The following is an 18,301-nucleotide window of genomic DNA, read 5'->3' on the forward strand; positions in this document are numbered from 1 at the left end:
AGGATTAAAGGTATCCCCTTCTTTTTTTTTTTTTTTAAAGAGTTCTGGAAGGTTCACTGATTTGCTGGAAGGTATAAAAGAAAAGCATAAGCCCAGTTCACTGAAGTCCACGCTTGCCCTGCTCATCTTGTTGTCTTGCGCTCACAGATGCAAATATGTGCATAACCAGAAAATTAAACCAGCAGAATGTGTGTGCCATTTGTCACCATCCACAGAAACTGAAAACATACAGGAACACGACAGATTTTACAGATCCATAATATACAGAGATGATACCAAATGTTCAGGGGAGTGGGAGACATCAGATTCTCACAGCAGTGGCTGCAGAGGAAAAGCGGGGCACTGTATCTGTGACCGTTATTGCCAGAGGTTGGGGTGAGGGGTGGGGGCATTCCAAGGCAAAAATGGGAGAATGTTGAAATGTGTTAAAATAGGTCACAGGTAGTTGTTATTTTAGTTTTCTGCATTTTAAGTGCTTAAAAAAGATGAAAGGCAGAAAGAAAACCAGACCTAAATTACTGAGCAGAACGCTGGAGCGGCGCTTGCACTGGAGGGAAGGAGCCGGAGCACTTGGCCTTGCTGAAGCCCCTCTGCACCCGCGATGAGCTGCCCAGCCTCCGCCACCAGGGCCTCTGCAAGTCTGATGTCATGGTAGCTTTGTAAATCTAGGATGCAGGAGAATCCTTCCATTCTCCTGTGGAGCTACAGCCATACGGGCAGGCGGGAGTGCAGTGACCGATTCACTCAGAGACTCTGTGATGCTTTTAAAGTTCTGAAACCTGCCCAGGCTGATGCTCCCCACCACTGAGGACAGAGTACTCAGCCTCCCCGGGCTCAGCTCGTTCTGTGAAATGAAGACATATCTTTTCACATGGTTGCTGTGGTGTTTCATACGACACAGGTGGTCCTGCACACAGTAGGTGTTGACGGCTTGTGTCATTTGGCTTCTGGCTCTATACAGTATCAGTGCTATGCAGGTCTGTGTCCTGAACATTTCTCATCATATGTTCATTTCCTGTACTCCAGACCCAGGAGTCTCTGGTCAGACCACACTCCTGTTGCCTACAGGAGGGGAGCATCTGACCACGCCTCTCCCCCGGCTCCTATCCCCTATGGCACTGCAGAGAAGTTCGTATCTCTTGCCTCCCTTTCACTGAGTTTTCTCAGTGCCTTGAAAGTTTTCAGTCTTTCTGACTTCTGCTCCTCCCTCTGCCCCTGGTCCTTAGGCAAGAGTAAGGATTCTCCCTCGGTCCTCACTTGCCTCCTGTCTTCTCTGCTCTAGCCTTGCACTTGATAAAATCAAAGCAGCCACTGTTCATCAGTGCCTAGCGGCAGATAGTAGATGCCCAGTAAGTATCAAATTGGTCCTTGTAGTGGTGTCTGGGCCTAACACAACTGCCTTGTGTGCCATTCGCTATGTGCCCCTGGCTAGTATCACTCTCCACGGTGAGATGGCACTGTCTGACACAGTGTGCCTGGGTTGCCAGTGAGCCAGGGAGTGAGCATTCTCTTACAGAGCAGATGCTAAAGATATGGGTAAGCCAGAGCAACAGAGACTTTTTAAGCAGTCTGCATCGGCTTTCAAAGTCCAGTGCATGCATCGTACGTCTGGACAGCAGTGCATGATGGCCGAGCTTACAGGTCGGGCCATCGTGAGGAGCGGTCCTAGTGGTTTGCACCGGCGTCCCTCAGTGGTCCAGCCTTTGTCTGACCTGGGCAAGGCCCTGGTTGATCCCCAGTGCTCCTGATTTGTTACCCTAAGTTCTCCAAAGAGCCCTCCAGCTATGACTCCCATTCTGTTACCATTTGTTACTAATTTATTCTTTTGAAACTGTTCTTTTTAATTCATAAGCAAAAATACTAGGTCTTTAAAAATCTTTTGACCTTTTCTTTAAAAATGAAGAATTTTAATATACATCAGCCAGTTTTCACCACTGAAAATAATTACTGCGACTATTTTAATGTGCTTTATTTCTGTCATTTTAAAAATAAAAATATATAAATAATATGGGTAGATTTTCATGGCAGGTTTTCTAAACATTACAGGTAAGACAAATGCACCCTCTGCTCTGCCCACATTCTTCCTTTAGTGACCGTCATTAGAGGGAATTATTCACCTGCTGCCCATTTAGTGTGCTTCCTTCTAGAGAGGATGGGAGTCATTTGTGGCATCTGGTACAGAGGCTAGTGATGCTGGAAGATGCCCCATGAGACACGGGAACCCCCTGCTTCCAAACAAGAACCACCTGACCCAGGACATTGCTAGCCCCCTGTTGCAAACCTCCTACAGATCTTGTTACAGGAACACCCGTGTGTGCACAAATAATTTAGTTTTGTGTTCTTTACATGTAACAGCATCCTTCTTTAAGTCTTGGCTACCTCTTAGTGGCAACCTTTAAAGATGTGCATACATGCAAACATGTGTACACACATATCTACATAGTCATGCTAGACTGTGGACTTCCCATATGCTATCTGACCAGCCCCCTGTGTGGTCCTGTGACTTCTGACACTCTGATAGCTTCGTGCATTTTCCTGTGCATTTCTGTAGTGGACATAGGGACATATTTGCAGTTAGAATTGCTGGGTTGCAAGGTATTACTTCCAGAGAAATGATCCTGAGATTGTGTTTTTTTAAATAAAAAGATTAGGGGAGCTGGGGGACATGGCCATGCAGGCATGAAGACCAAGTTTGGATCCCCAGCACCCATATAAAAGGCCAGTCATGACAACATTGACCTGTAATTTCAGTGCCTGGTAGACAGAGGTGCTTGGGGCTTGCTGGCCAGCTAGTCCAGCTGATTGGTGAGCACAGGTTCAGTGAGAAGCCCTGTCTAAAAACAAGGTGGAAAGTAATTAAAGAAGACAGCCAATGTTGACCTCTGACCTACATACACACACTAGTGCAGGGTGAGACCACATACACAGACATATGTACACATACACACACATGTAGATTGCAAGTACAGGGTGTGTGTGTGTGTGTGTGTGTGTGTGTGTGTGTGTGTGTGTGTGTGTTAATGTGTACTAAACTATGCTTTTTTATTTAACATTTTGTCATGTCTCCAATAAAGAATGAAGTTAATACTAATGTTTACCAAGACCATTTCTTTTCTATCTGAACATTACTATATGTACTGCTCTGCCCATTTTGCAGCTGACTATGACCCAGTTCCACACAACAGATAGTGAGTGGAGGTGTTTTCTTCTGCTTCTAGGCCTGGCTGTGAACAATCCCCAGTTGTGATGGCCTGTGCATTTGCTCATCCTGCTGGGTCAGTGCTGACAGTGAGGGTCAGCTGCTGATGTGAGTCGGGTCCACCTCCCCTCCACTCAGCCTTGTGTCTCACACCCTCTTGGACGGTTTCATGAGCAAGATCTAAAATCTACTGCAAGTGAAATTTTGGTGCTCGTATCAGCTAGCACGATCCCAGTCACGAGAACAAATGTGTTGAATGCAGTATCTAAGTGACTCTGTGGGGGTCTCACAATAGGGCTGTCCAGGCAGTTGTTTCACAGGTTCGTCATCTCCCCATAAGTGTCACGACAGTCACTGGTTGGCCACTCTCACAAGCTCTGAGTGAGTGGCCACTGCCCCAGCACATCTTGCAGGCAGAACAGATGCGGGTTTAAGATTTTGTGGTTTGCACCCTTTTCCTCCTACTGGGTTGATCGTCCAGCCTGGATATGCGGGTTTATGCTAGTCTTACTGCATCTTGTTATGCCTCATTTGATGGATATCGCTGAAAAGCCTGCTCTTTTCTAAAGGGAAATGGAGGAGCAGTGGATCTGGGGGAGAGAATTGGGGAGGTCTGGGAGGAAAGGAGAGAGGGGAGGCTGCAGTCAGGATGTGTTGTGTGAGAAAAGAATACTTTTTTTAAAGAGAGAGAGAAAATGTCACGACTGTTTCCTGTAACAATCTTCCTTCCGGCTTCTGCATTATTTTGTTTGCATGGAGCAGCAGCTGTCTGTCACCTGGGGAACACAGCTCTTTCCTGGGAGACGGTTCTAGTGAGGTGACTTGAGGAGCTTTGGTGGTGTAAGGGGAGGCAGAGGACAGGGCCCTGTAGCCAAGAATTCCTGCCCCAAACACCATAGAGCCAAAGTTGAAAACGACTGGATTCAACTCCAGAAAGAAGATCATCACAAGGACATTTACAGGACATCCTGCAGGTGGTGAGACCACTCACCAGGGTTGCTGAGCTCTGCTCAAAATTATTCTTTACACTTTGGTATTTGGAAGGTGAAATATTTTATTTATCTTATTTTTTTCTGAATTTTTCCATATTTGGGGGTTTAAAAAATTTTTTTTGGTGAATTATATGTGCTTGTTATGGGCCCTTTACACATGGCAGCTTTTTTTTTTTTCCTTGCAGGAAAATGTTTTGCCATCTGATTTTTCTTTGTGGTATTTTTCCATGTTTTGACATAAGTAAATTAAAAATTTTATAGACATATTGTTTGCATTTTTCTTTGTGGCTTCTATTGTTTTCAGGCATAGGAAGCCCCTCTCAATTCAGATATTAAATAGTCACTTACATTTGCTTCTATTTTAATTTTTTTATCTAACCTTTTTTTTGTCTGTCTGACATTATTTTAACAGCTGTATGATTTTTAGCCAAGTTTTTTTCCCATTTAATGAGCAGTGCTTTATTTCTTTAATTCTTTTTTTTTTTTTTTTTTTTTTGGTTTTTTGAAACAGGGTTTCTCTGTGTAGCTTTGTGCCTTTCTTGGAACTCACTTTGTAGACCAGGCTGGCCTCAAACTTACAGAAATACGCCTGCCTCTACCTCGTGAGTGCTGGGATTAAAGGCGTGCGCCACCACCGCCCAGCCTCTTTAATTCTTATAGCCAGTGCTTTTAAAGACATCTTCGGTATTATTTGAAACAAATAAGCAGGTACTTAAACCTGATTCTAGCCCTGGGCTAATGATATGGCTCAGCAGGTAAAGGCTCATACCACAAACGTGATGCCCTGCATTTGATTCCCAGAACCCACATGATAGGAGGGAACGGAGCCCAGAAAGTTGCCCTTTACTCCCTCACACTGTGGCAAACAGGTGCACAGACTAAGTAAGTAAACGTTATCTTTTAAAGTATAAGGTAAATGTTATTTTTAAAAGTATAACCAAAGGGTGAGGAATGAAGTGTGTTCAGAGAGCAAGCCTGCGGTGGACCTGGCTCGTAAGGAGGTGGGAAGCCCAGCCGGGCAGCGGGCCCTGCTGGGAGTCCTTCCGTGCCAGCTGTGTTTCCATCCACATCTCTCACCCTGAACAAAAATCAATTCAAAATGGACCAAAGGTCTTAATTTAAAAACTGAAACTGCAGAGGAAAGTATAGGGGATGGATTTCAAGATAGAGAGGCAGGTCAGGGCCTGGACAGGACCAGTACAGGAAGCAGTCCCTAGAGTCTACAAATGGGGCTCCATGGACTTAAAAATGTCTGCACAGCAAGGGAGGCCAGCAGCAGAGTGAACAGACGGCTAGAGAATAGGGAAACATCTTTGCCAGCTGTACCTCAGACAGAAGCCTGATATTCAGAATGTAATATAAGAATAATAACAGCTGCAAAAACTATACATCAAAACCCAAAACAGAAAACAACCTCAAATTGCTAGTCAGTGAATGGACTAAAGAGCTGAACACCTCTCAAAAGAAACACAAATGGTGAATATTTTAAAAAGTGTTCAATATCCTTGTCATCAGGGAGAGCAAATCAAAACTACTTTGAAATTCCGCCTCATCTTAGGCAGAATGCTGGTGAGGACATGGGAGAAAAGAACTTGTACTATTTCATGGGAGGAGCGTAAACTTCTAACAGTCATTATGGAACCGTTTTTTTGGGGGGAGGGGTCCTCAATAAAATAAAAATAGAACCACCATGTGAAGCAGTTCAACCACTATGCCTGGCCATCTGGGTATTCTTTAATGCAAAATGCCAGCCTAGACTCTGCCACGGCAGCAGGCTGTTGTGGAAAGTCCTCACCAAAGTCACCGGCCTAGACTGCCACGGCAGCATGGCTGATTTCTGAATGCAGCTGGCATTCACCGCATGGGCTAGTTTTAGAGCATAATGGACTTTGTTATGCAGAGAATTAAGAACCCAATGATGACTACATCTCCCACACTCTTATTCCCAGGCCTCTGAAGTACGTCCTTGACATACCTCAGCTGACTTAATCAATGCATTTCTCTCAAGTACCCAACATGTGTTAAATGTCCCATTAACTCTGGTTCTGTCTCTGATGGCACTTGTGAGGAGTTTGAGGACCACTGTTCATCCTGTGAGGCGGACAACATTAGATGAAGAATACCAGGGGAATTGTAGCCCACTTGGCCATTCTGTGAGGGAGCCTTTGGGCCTGGAGAGATGGTGTTTAAGAGGACATAGTGTTCAGCAGAGGACCCAGTTCAGTACCCAGCACCCAGGCATCCTGTTGAGTGACTCACAGCTGCCTGTAACTTCACTTCTTACAGATCCAGTGCCCTCTTCTAGAATCCATGGGCACTGTATTCACACATGAACATACCCCGGAGACACACAGACACAGACACACAGACACAGACACACATAGACACATACAGACACACACACACACACACACACACACACACACACACACACACACACACACATACACACACACAATAAATAAATGAATGAATGAATGAATACATAAATAAATAAATAAATAAAATTTTTTAAAGCAAGAAACTGGCATCCAGGTTGGACATGGGTGTCTCTTCCTTTAGTTATCAGTTCCGCAAATTTAAGTTCATCACACTAAAAATTAGGTTTAAAAATAATCAAAGGGTTTTTTTGTTTTGTTGTTGTTGTTTAGAGAGCTTTTTAAGGACTGGAAAGATGGCTCAGCAGTTAAGAGCATGGATGTTTCTTACAAAAGACCCGGCCGGGTTCAGTTCCCAGTGGCTTACAACTATCTGTAGCTCTGGTTCCAGGGGATTTAATGTATTCTGACCTCTGTGGGCACCAGGCATGCACACAGTATACATGCATACACACAGGCAAAACACTCACATACATAAAAATAAATAAATATAAAGAATATTTCCTCACAGAATCCTCTAAATACAATCAAGGCTTTGTGCTTCTTTACATGAAATTGCAGTTTTCACATTTGCCGGCGGTCTTCCCGATGGACCCTTCCCCCCTTGACTCTGTGTTCCCTCCGAGACATGGGGGTTATCTGACTATGCCCTGCTGGCTGCCTTCCCCCATCTCAGCACTCCCACTCACTTCTCTTAGTCTGACCACGTCCCTGCTGCCAGGTGAGCTATTACCCTCCTGTTTCCCCTTCATTCCTCCTCCTCCTCTCTTCACTCCCTCCCCACCTTCCTCTCTTCCTCCCCACTCCCTGTCTTCCTCCCTCCCTTCCCGTCTTCTGAGCTATAAAATGAGGCAAAGTGCACTCTGGGTGTGATCAGGATGACCCAGGATAGGCTCCTCACAGGGATGTGTTCCTCTCTTGGGAGCTGGAGTGGAACAGGGCCGCACCTCCCACAGGGATGGAAGCTTTCAGTTGCCTCCCTCCCACTTCACCTTGCTCCTCCATCTCTCTGTGGTCCAACCATTGCCTCCCCCTTTCCCACCACTGACCCAGAGCGAGATACTGCACTCCCTTTAAGAGTGTTTCAGAAAGAGACCCCCGAGGCTTCCATAAAACGATGACTTCTTACAGAGCCTGTTTAATACTGTGCTACACTGAGTGGAACCTTCTGGAAATGGTTCCTGCCATTGTAGGAGTTGACCCAGTTCTTCTTTTCTGTGGAGCTCTAAGAGCACACCCTTGTCAATGTGCATTTAAGCATCCTTGAATTCATAGCCTGGTATGATAGTTGGAACCCATCTATGGACATGCCTCCTTGAGTTACTTACAGCTGTGGCTGAAATTCAGTGACTGGGGCAGCTTCCTGGGAGCTGTCAGTCACATTAGGTGTGTGGGCCAGGTCTGGACTAGACACGTCCCACATCTGTAGATGACACTGCAGAGAACATTAATTAATGGTTCATCTCATCCTGGCAGTTAATCCCAGCATTTGGGGGGCAGAAGCAGGCGGATCTCTTAAGTTCAAGGCCAGTGTGGTCTAAAGAATGAGTTCCAGTACAACCAGGACTACGCTGTGAGCAGTGTAGTGACCTGTCTGTCTTTTGCCTGTCCCTTATGTGGGGTTGTTTGCTATCAGGTCTTGACTTACAGCCTAGCATCGCCTTTTCTCAGTTATTTCACTTTGGACCAGTTAATTAGTGCTTTTTTTTTTTTTAAGTGGGGGTAAACATTTCTACCTTGTGATAGGCCCTGTGGAGATTTGAGATGATGGAAATGGGATGCTTGGAATTCTGTCACTCAGTGGCTCTGAGGTGCATGCTTTTCATGTTTTCCTCTCTGAGTCAAGATGGGCCTCCTTCAGTGAGGAGATCACTGCGCTGTTTATCTGCGCCCCCTCCCCTTTCCTGCGGCACATGGCAAAGCTCTTGTGGTTTATGCCATCCCTGATTTGTGAAGCGTAGTCTGCATAGGTTCACACCGACCCGGAAACCCATGCTCTCCTCTTCTCCAGCCCTGCTGCTTGGGTGCTAGTACAGGAACAGGGGTAGTGCCTGTCACCGCGTTAACCCAGCAGTGCTGCTGTGCTGACTGTACTCCCTGGCCATTTCACGCTCGTGTGCTCAGACAAAGGCCACAGGGAGAAGAGGTGGAGCTGGAGGTTGCTGGTGCAGTGAACTGATCATGGCATTCTTTCCACGGAGGGTAGGGCGGTGTCGTGGTACACCCTCATGCAGATCCAAACTCCATGGCTTAGATGCCTTGTTCCACTGTCTCATGGGAGGCTCCTTTGCCATATCCCATTTTTCACTACGTTAAATTAAAAATACTGGTCATTTTAGGGCCAGCTGGGTCTACAGAGTGAGACCCTGTCTCAGAGAGAGAGAAAAAAAAAGCTAGACACTTTTTTATGGTAGAAAATTTATCTAACAAATATAACCCGTTGAATGCCATTGTACATATTTTATGATAAGCTAAAATAAAACAAGTTTAGACAACTTAATTAAAATTAGAATTTTAATTTTTCTTTATTGAGCATATAAATATTCAACTTTCAGACCTTTGTACGGTATCTTATTTCTTTGGAGATTTCAGAAAATGAATATATGTGCTTGTATTCCAAATAATTCATGTGCCAAAGGGATGTTGACAAGTGTCACATCAAGGATCTGATGTTTTCAGAATTTTCAGTTGACATAATGAGAGAGGGAAGGATGACATTGATTTGGTACATTTACGCTTTAAATAAATGTTCAAAGCAGATTAAATTAATATAAATACATGACAATAGCATTTGTTAATTTACTCAGTTTCATTGGTGTTCAGTGTGTGTAACAACAGTTCACAGTAATTGAATACACCCTGTGTGCCAGGCACAATTCCAAGCTCTTTAAATGTGTGGTCATCATTGTCCCATGAAGTGGCTGTCATTTCCCAGTCTTGTCTGTAAGTAAACATACAAAATAAGCTTCATAGGGGAATGTGTCCTGCGGGGACAAGACTGGACCAGGAAACACACTGATCGCTATCCATCCTAGATGGCTGAGCTGACAGAATTAGCAGTTGTTTAAAAAGTCTGATTAAAATTGTCAAAGTTTACCTTTGCATTTGACACTGAATAGCACTGAGGATTTCAGAGACTGAAACAATGCGTTTTAAATATTAATATTTAACCTCATTTGTTAATATTGCCACATTATTTTAAAAATATTTAAATTTATCATTAAGAATAAAATGGTCAGAAGTTAACTCTAGATGGACTTAGTATATAAATAATTGGCAATGAAATAAAAATTACTAAATAAAAACTAGTGTAGTTCTAATTTCAGGGGTTGGTTTCAGATACTGAACATGTGGGGGTGGTTAAACATGGCAGGCTGCTGAATGCAGGGGCCAAGTGATGAGAAAGTGGGAGGGATGAGTTTGTGACCGGTTGCTGGGGGAATGTTACAGATTTGCTTCTTGTGCCCGTCACAGCAGAGTCAGTGAAGGCCATGGAGACTTGGGGTGAGTGGCTGGGAGGAGGCACCTGCTGGAACTGGGGACCTGGCACTGGTCCTGGTCCTTCCCTAGTTACTAAGATTGACTCTCACCCAAGATGGTGGACCACTACCCATATCTAAGGACATTAAAAGATTCCCTTGGCAAGTGTTTTTCAAAGTTCTGTAAAGAGTCCTGTGGATGCCCAGTCCATCTGAGCAGCGGTACTTCACTTTGGTTTATTTTGAGATGGTTGCTCCTGGATTCAAGCAACCCTACCTCAGCCTCCCAAATAGCTGGGACCACAGAGGTATAGCTGTACCTTCACTCATTCAAATCCCATGGTCAAGCTGGTAGGGTTCACTGGTTAGCTGACACTTGGAACCAATAGCCTGGGTGATGTATAAATATGAAGCTCTAAAACACTCTTGCTCTTGTGCTGGAATCTGGATTTGGAATCATCATTCCCCATAGGAGAAGAAGATGAATCTGCTAGAGTGGGTGAGCACACTGGGAGCAGAGGTTGCCTGTCCTTGTTCCAGTCTGGAAGCTGTGTGTTTCAGAGCGCCTCAGCAACCATTACGACCTGGCCTTTCTAGTAAGAGGGTGTGGTAACATTCCTTTGCGGATGGACGCAGAAGGTCTCAGTTGTTTAATTCCAGAACATCTCTCTGGATCCTTGAGGGTCATTTTTCCACCCAATTTAAAGGTCTCCCAGTATCTTCTAGCATCTGCACCCAAGCTGTCCCTTTCTGGGACACTCATGTACACGTGTGTTTCCCATCTGTCTTCCTCCACATTCCTCCTTATATCCCATCCTGCCAAACCCAGGTTTTATGATTCAGTGTAAATACTGCCTTCTGAGGTGATGTGTTACATTCCTACCCCTGCAGAACAGTGTTTTACAATCACTGAAATGACCGTAAATGCAGGGTGTCTGGCTGGCAGTGATGGCATGGAACTAAAACAACGTCATGCTAGAGTGAACTCTGTCGTGGGAAGCTCCTCTGAGACGAGGCTGTCTCCTGGTGCCTTACCCGTCCAACTCTTCTCCAGCAGCCACTGCAGCTCCAGCTGTCTACTTTGGGGACCATGGTGGCTGTGAGGTCCTCCTCTGGTGTAGCCTGGCCACTAGGGTGCAAAAGAGGGAGGACCCTAGGCAGTGCTGAAGAGACACTAGAAGTTTCTCTCTGCCATTCAGAAGTTGTTGGCTCTCAGCGGCTGCATTGTGGCGTGGTACTGATGGCAACAATTGATATTACATCAAGTTTACACAGGGCATCAAGTTTTCTAGAAGTGACATCATTATAAATTCTGGCAGTTTTCTGGTGTAATTAAAATGTCTAACAGGAAACCCCTGGGAAACCAGATGCGGTTTTACTATTTCTAGAGCTGACAGTGGCAGTGTTTCTTGCCAGCTTTCGTATCTTATGACCTATAAATTGCTCTTAATAGCTAATCTGTCATCCCAGCTTCTCACACCAGAAAGCTTGTTTCCTTATTAATCTGTTCATTTGCATCTGCAAAGGACATTTACAAATCCTCCGTTTGAAAACATTGCCGTATAATGCTGGCCATTATAAATAATTCATCACCTGTGATAGAAGCTCTTACGCCTAGGTAATAGATCTTTGTGACATTATATTATTCTTCCAACCCTAATATAATTTGGATAAAAATAATTTTTATGAAAGTCCTCTGGCTGCCGGGTTACCATGGAGAACCCGTAACTGTTACTAATGATTCTGTAAGCCCAGAATATAGACTCAAACCAACTATTGTATCACACTAGAAAGACATTCAGCTCTGCATACTGTTTATACAATAATTGCGTAATATTCTTTCAAGCTGAGGTTTAGAGCTTGGGACATTCTGACTGGCTTGACTGAATAAACCTGACACCAGTCATGGAACATGGGCAGCGTGGAAATGACTTCTGATCTTCACATGCCTCCCTGTATATGTGGTACAGTTAAGTTTCCTCTCTCTCTGGCAGTTCCCTAGACCCCATGGAGGAAGTGTTTCCCTACCTAGAGCCTCAGATTTTAACTGCTTTTGTTTGTTTCATTGATTTGTCTACGTTCATCCAAGAAGCATGTGTAGAAGCAGGAACAGGTTGTGAAAGGAGCCATGAGGCTTAATGAGGGGATTAGGGTCAGCTCCCAGGCTGACGCCAGGGCAGTGTGTACACACTCTCATATTCCACCTGCCTGTTAACAGGGGAGCTTGTGGTCTGACCATCAGCTTCCCAGTGGCACAAACAAAGAGGTAAACGAGGTGTTGCTAGAGTGACACTTTCTTTAGATGATGCCACAGCAGCTGTACACAGAAGCACTGAATTCTGAACAGGTTTTTTGCCATGGAGTTGTTTTGGGGTGTTGTCATGGGCACCGACAGAGAGGGAAGATGCCTGTAGTTTTTGTCCAAGCGTCTCATGTGAGCACCGAGTGAATATTCCAGGAGCCCTTGACCGTCATCTACTCTTCATGAGAATTACTTTATCAGCTCAGGTGCTCAAGCTATAATATGCTTCTTAAATAAGATGTGCATGTCATCTAAGGCACACCCCAGAAGAACGAGATTCACTCTGCAGTTTTCCTGGGCTCATATCTATTGATTCTCCCTAAGTATTGATTCTCTGTGACTTGGAGAAGCTGGTTGACCTTTGCACCTAGATACACCCAAGGCTATCAAGATTAGCTAACACTGATTTAGGTGCCAGTTCTTCTCCAATGTGGTTTTCTTATAGAATGGACTGAAGTTTCATTGCAGAAGCTTGTGTGACTGGCACATGACTGGGCCACCAGATAGTTAGCTCTCATAGTTGACTCTCTCCTGGAGAGTGAAGCTTATGCTCAGTGGAATATTAGTCAGGATTGGTGGGTTCTACAGTAATAACAACCAATCCCAGTATCTCGTGCCCACTCTGTTCATTACAGATCAGCCAGGGCTCTTGTACAGTAACACGTGCAGATCTGTTTAGATGGAACCATCTATAGCCACAGAGGAAAGGATGTGGTGATACGTGTCCTGCTTTACAGATGCCTGCTTTTCCCAAGGAACAATCACCTTGATTAGCTGAAGCTGGGTGCACAGCTCTGAAGACTGCCCTCTGTCAGTACTTACACTGTACCAAACCGCAAGCAGGTGCTGTTCTAGTTAGCAGTATTCTCTTTATCTTTATGGCTCTCCCTCTGTGTGTGGCAGTATGAATGCCCCTGCAGTCCCTGCTGGCCATTCCACGTAGAACTTGAATGTATCCAGTGCCAGGGCTGGCGATGCTGGGTGTGGCCTTTCCCTGCAGCGTTATCAGTTGATGCCTTTGGGATGTCACTGCACCTCTGTGCACGCAGCTTTGTCTGACACGCCAGGTTTGACATGATGATCAGATGAAGCCATGCTTGGGAAAAACCTGGGATTGCCCACCCTGGGTACAGACTCATCCAACCTGCTTTCCTAGGCTTAGCACACACATTGGCATCATGCCTTGTGTGGGCTGTTTGTTTCCTGGAATCACCCACCCACCCCTTCTTCCAAGGGGGGAAGTTCTAATTTATGTATAAATAATTTTTTAACTAATGGCCCTATTTTAGAGTAGAAAATTGAGGAAATAGAGTTCTCACACAGTGGCCTCCCATCTGACGTCTTCTGTAGGGTGTGTATCTCACTGATGAACCAAAGCTGATATATTATTTACTAAAGTTGACATTTACAGTAGGGTTCATTCTGTGTTATAAACATAAATGTCACATATCTGCTATTGTATCATGCAGAACGTGTTCAGTACCCTAAACTCCCTGTCCTCTACCTGATAACACCCCTACTCACAGTCCCCTGTCACCTCTTCACGCCGAAGCTTGCCTGGTCCTGAATGAATGCAGAAAGGAGCCATTTCAGTCTTTCACCAACACGTACATCTCCGGTTTCATCTGTGGCTTTTTGTGGCTTGATAGACAAACTAACAGTTTAGCCTCATACTGCCTCATAAATGCCACAGTTTAACCATTAACTGAAAGTCCTCAGCTGTGTTGTTTTGGTTTGGAGGTAAGGTCTTGCTGTGTGGATTGGGCTGAACTCAAGCTTTTAATTCTCCTGTGTCAGCCATCGAAGTGCTGGAATCATTAGGATGTGATTTTGGAGGTTGTAGACCTTGAGAAAATGGAGCCTGACTGGAAGAAGTAGGTCCCTGGGGGTGGACCTTCAGGTACGACAGCCTGACTCCACTTCCTGTTTGCTCTCTGCTTCTTGACTCCAGATCCAATGTGCCCTCGCTGTCATGGTTTCCCTCAAGCCCATCTCCTTGAACCTGAAGCCAAAACCAACCCTTCCTCCCTTCACCGCATGCGTCAGGTTTCTTTGGTCACAGCAAAGGGACAGTGACCGAGTCCACCCCTAAATAAAGGGCAGGTTGGGCAGATGTCTGCAGAGCAGTAACCTGAGCGCTGTGCTGCCTTCTGCACGGGAAGGTAATAAATAGTGCTGCCTGCCGGGGTCCAGCTGCTTCTGTTGTCTCGTTAGTTGTGGTGCAGAATTCTGTGTTGTTTCCTGGCCATTTTACCATCTCTCAGAAACGACTAAACTGAGTATGTTGGAGCAGGAAGAGAAAGTAAGATCTACAAGCCTAAGAGTCCTCTAGTGCCAAGCCCTTGCCTTTACCTGGGCTGTCCAACCCCTTACCTGGGCTGTCCAAGCCCTTACCTGGGCTGTCCAAGCCCTTACCTGGGCTGTCCAAGCTCTCACAGGGTAGGAACCTAGGCTCAGCAGTGCTCTGTAGTGCACATTGCCTCTGACATGCGAATCGCTGTATGTCTGAATCCAGACTCTCTCTGTTCCTGTGTTCTTTGGCTGGGCCTTGGGTATTTAATGTAGGACCCAGGGTTTATGAGCACTGAGCTGGCAGGGAATACATCATACACGTGGATTTGGGTAGTAAAAGGGAAAATCAATATTTCTGCTACTAGCTGCAAATACAATCCCCATTTCCCCAAGTACATGCAATTAATCAATTGGCAATCACACCGAATATTCCTTAGGTAACAGTGCAAAATATAACCACTATGAAAAATATGCAGGCAGGAAGGGAAACACATGCCGGATGGGAGGCAAATGTGTACATCCTCAGAACCGTGTTTAACGGTCATGTCATCAGTGTGGTTCTGGTTTGGGTAGTTTAAATCTTATTTTATTTCTCAGACTAAAAACCCTTAAAGATGGGTTGAAGTGTGAAGAAATTTCCAGCTCTAGCTCAGGCCTGGGAGCTCTGCTTTGGCAAGAACTGGACTCATTTCTATCCTGAGAAAGAGAAAGCCATTGTGTTCTTGTGCCCAGACAGTTTGCTAGTGATGCTTTCTCTGTGCATTTTAGTGTTCAATACAGATGTTCTCAGATGTGTCCTCTGTGGGAAGCAGCTGCTGCTTTTCTGGCACAGAAGCCTCAGCGAGATCAATATAGGAAGGCAGTGTGAGCCTCAATGCAAACAGAGCGTCTGTGTGCAGTGGGCCCGGGATTCCCCATTGACAGGAGCCTTCATATCCCCTTAATAACCTGAACTGTTTCAGGTTTACCCTTATTCTTCAGGAGCAGGAACAAAGACAAGTGATTAATTTCAAACACACTTAGCTGATAAATACTATCACATGTTATTTGCCCAGGGGCTATAGACACTAGATTTTATTTCCTGTGAAACTGATAGGAATATAGATGTTCAGTCACGAGTACTGATGTTTTCAGTGGCTGCTTCTAGTGGCTGCCTGGTAAGAGCCCAGCTCAAGTGGCTTGGGGTCATCAGCACCCACACACCTTGGCTGTGAGTTTACGGAGCACTGCACCATTACTATGATGCTATCAGGAACGGTCCTGTTGGATGCCAGCCCAGCCCTTCCAAGTGTGTACAATGCTGTTATTAGCACCATTTTATAAATACAGAAGAAGTGAAATGACTCTGATGCTCAACCCTGTTCCATCTTGTCCTGTGCTGAGCCTGCCCCTGGCTTCAGAAGCTATCATGCATGCTCTGTCATCACAGAGTCATTCCCGGAGATGTGAGGGGTAGGACGCTGCCTTGAAGAGTCCTGCCTGACAGCTCTTCAGAGCTAAGGGGAGGATGGCAGGAAAGGGCTGATGCCCCAGTCTTCTCCACACACCCTGGGAGGGAGGAGCATGGCAGTTCCTCTCCTCATGCTCACAGAGCTTCAGTGAGGCAGCTCCCGTGTCTTCCTGACATTTAGAGAAATGAAGACTCAGAAGCACAAGATCCCCGAACCTTCATTTAGATTTGCCATAAACCAGAAGTTTCCAAGCACAGTGACACCTGGGGGGCTGTGCCTGCCTGAGTCTTATAAATCTGTCTGCTACACTGTTCGAAGCCTCATTGCCTCCAACCAGATCTGCGTTGTGGAGCTAGCTAGTGAATTATTTATGGCTTACACATTTGACAGGGGCTTGGGGCTACATTTGAAAACACTCAGCTCCCGGCTTGTTGCTGTGGAAGGTAGAAATGTCTATCTGGAAACCAAGGCTCAGAGCTGTTGAGTTGCTGCAAGTCCCAGAGGTAGGTACCCGAATAGCTGGGCTCAGTGTGTCTGGTCCTTAGCTGCCTGGCTTCCCAGAGAAGGGCCTGTGCATCCTGCCAAGAGGGCAGCAGGTTGTAGTCTGTACTGTGGCCTCCCTAGAGAGGTTTTGATGGAAAAGAAGCTGCTCAGAGGAAGGGATGGAGAATGAAAGACACTGAGGCCAGGCCTACAGCAAATGAAGAAAAGATTGTGAGGGTCAGTGCTGGTGGGGTTGGAGCAGTAGAGAGCCATGGTACAGTAGGCTGACATGGCACCCCACCCTCTGTTCCCCAGCGGCTCAGAGTGGAGACCTGAGGTCAACACTGACTTAGTGGCATGTTGCCTTGTGACATCATTGCTGTCCTGGACAGGGTCCAGCTGGTACAGTATCATAACATCCCTAGAATTTTATCTATTCTCACTGCTCGGACAAGAACAAAAAAGCAAACTTATAAGTATTTATTTCCTTTCTGATTTCTAAATCTTTTTGTGGGAACACGTGTGTGTTGATAAAAGCAACGTAATGTAGTTCACTTTGCAAACACACCACTCAGAAGCACTGTGCAAATGGTCTTAGCCCCTGTTAGCAAGAACTGCCACTTCACAAAGCAAACAGGGAAAGTCACATCACTCATATCTATAAAATATTAATAAAGCCTTCAGAAGGGCACAAAAGAGCACATCTGAGACAGAACGGCCTCCTCCACAGGGACAACATTGCCTCACTGTTGCTCTCTGGCTGGAGGCCCCTGTGACCAGGCGCACCCTTTGTTCTTCCAGGGTCATGTGTTCACGTTACAGAGGTGGAAGCAGCATGAAGAAAGGGGCCACAAGCCAAGTGGCTGCGGACATGTAATGAAGGAGAGGAAGGGAGGCGAGCTTCCAAGTTTCAGAATAAAGGGAAGGGAAAGCCTCGCGTCACTTCCCTTTTATATCTCTACACAAAGGACTTGAAAACCCAACACTAGACTCTAAGACTGTATGCACTCGGTAGGGGGCTGGAAAGCGTATGGCCTCTTCTTTGATTCTCTATTTGTTTTGTACCTCTGTGTAGTACTGTACCGGCATAGAGTCATTTTCACTAAGACCTCTAATTTTTAATCTTTATTTTTTTTCCATGCTGGGGATTGAACTCAAGACCTTGCATGCTATTGGCAAGTGCTCTACTGCTGAGCTATACCACCAGTCCCATTAAGACCTTGTAGGCAGACAGGATTTGATATCGATGACTGGTGTGCAGTGTGTGGGGTCCTGGCAGGTACCCTTCTCTGTGCTGAGAGGCTGCTGCTCAGAGACTCACGAAGGTAAAGGGCAGCTGGGGCTCCACATGAGCAAGAGGAGCATGGCCAGTCAAGTGAGGGCTGCCAGGTTCTGAGGTGTTAGCTGGGCCCCACCCACAGCTCTCCTTTGAGTCTGATCCAGAGCTAAGCCACAGATCACTTTAGGGAGCAAGATAAGAGAACAGAGTCCTGGCCATGGTGGAAAGTATCCCCCTCAACATGTGCCATTGGCTTTGGGAGAGAGACGCACAGGGTCACAGAGCTGCTCTGGGCACAGAGCCACTCGTGTGTCCCCTAGCATCCTGTGCTCGGGGAATAGAGCCACGCAGGGGTCCTCAGTACCCTGTGTCTGTCATGGGATTCACGTACCCTCTGACAACCTCTTCCATCGCAGAAGCTAGTGGGTACTAACAGAGCTGTTAGG

At 45.8% G+C, this 18,301-nt stretch overlaps 1 protein-coding gene across 4 annotated transcripts in view; it reads left to right on the forward strand.

Annotated features, from left to right (window-relative positions):
• Ttc28 (tetratricopeptide repeat domain 28) overlaps window positions 1-18,301 on the forward strand; it is a 425,155-nt gene that overhangs the window by 293,504 nt on the left and 113,350 nt on the right. The gene's annotated exons all lie outside the window — the stretch shown is intronic.

This window comes from Peromyscus maniculatus, chromosome 23 (genome assembly GCF_049852395.1).
Source record: "Peromyscus maniculatus bairdii isolate BWxNUB_F1_BW_parent chromosome 23, HU_Pman_BW_mat_3.1, whole genome shotgun sequence".
NCBI lineage: Eukaryota > Metazoa > Chordata > Mammalia > Rodentia > Cricetidae > Peromyscus > Peromyscus maniculatus.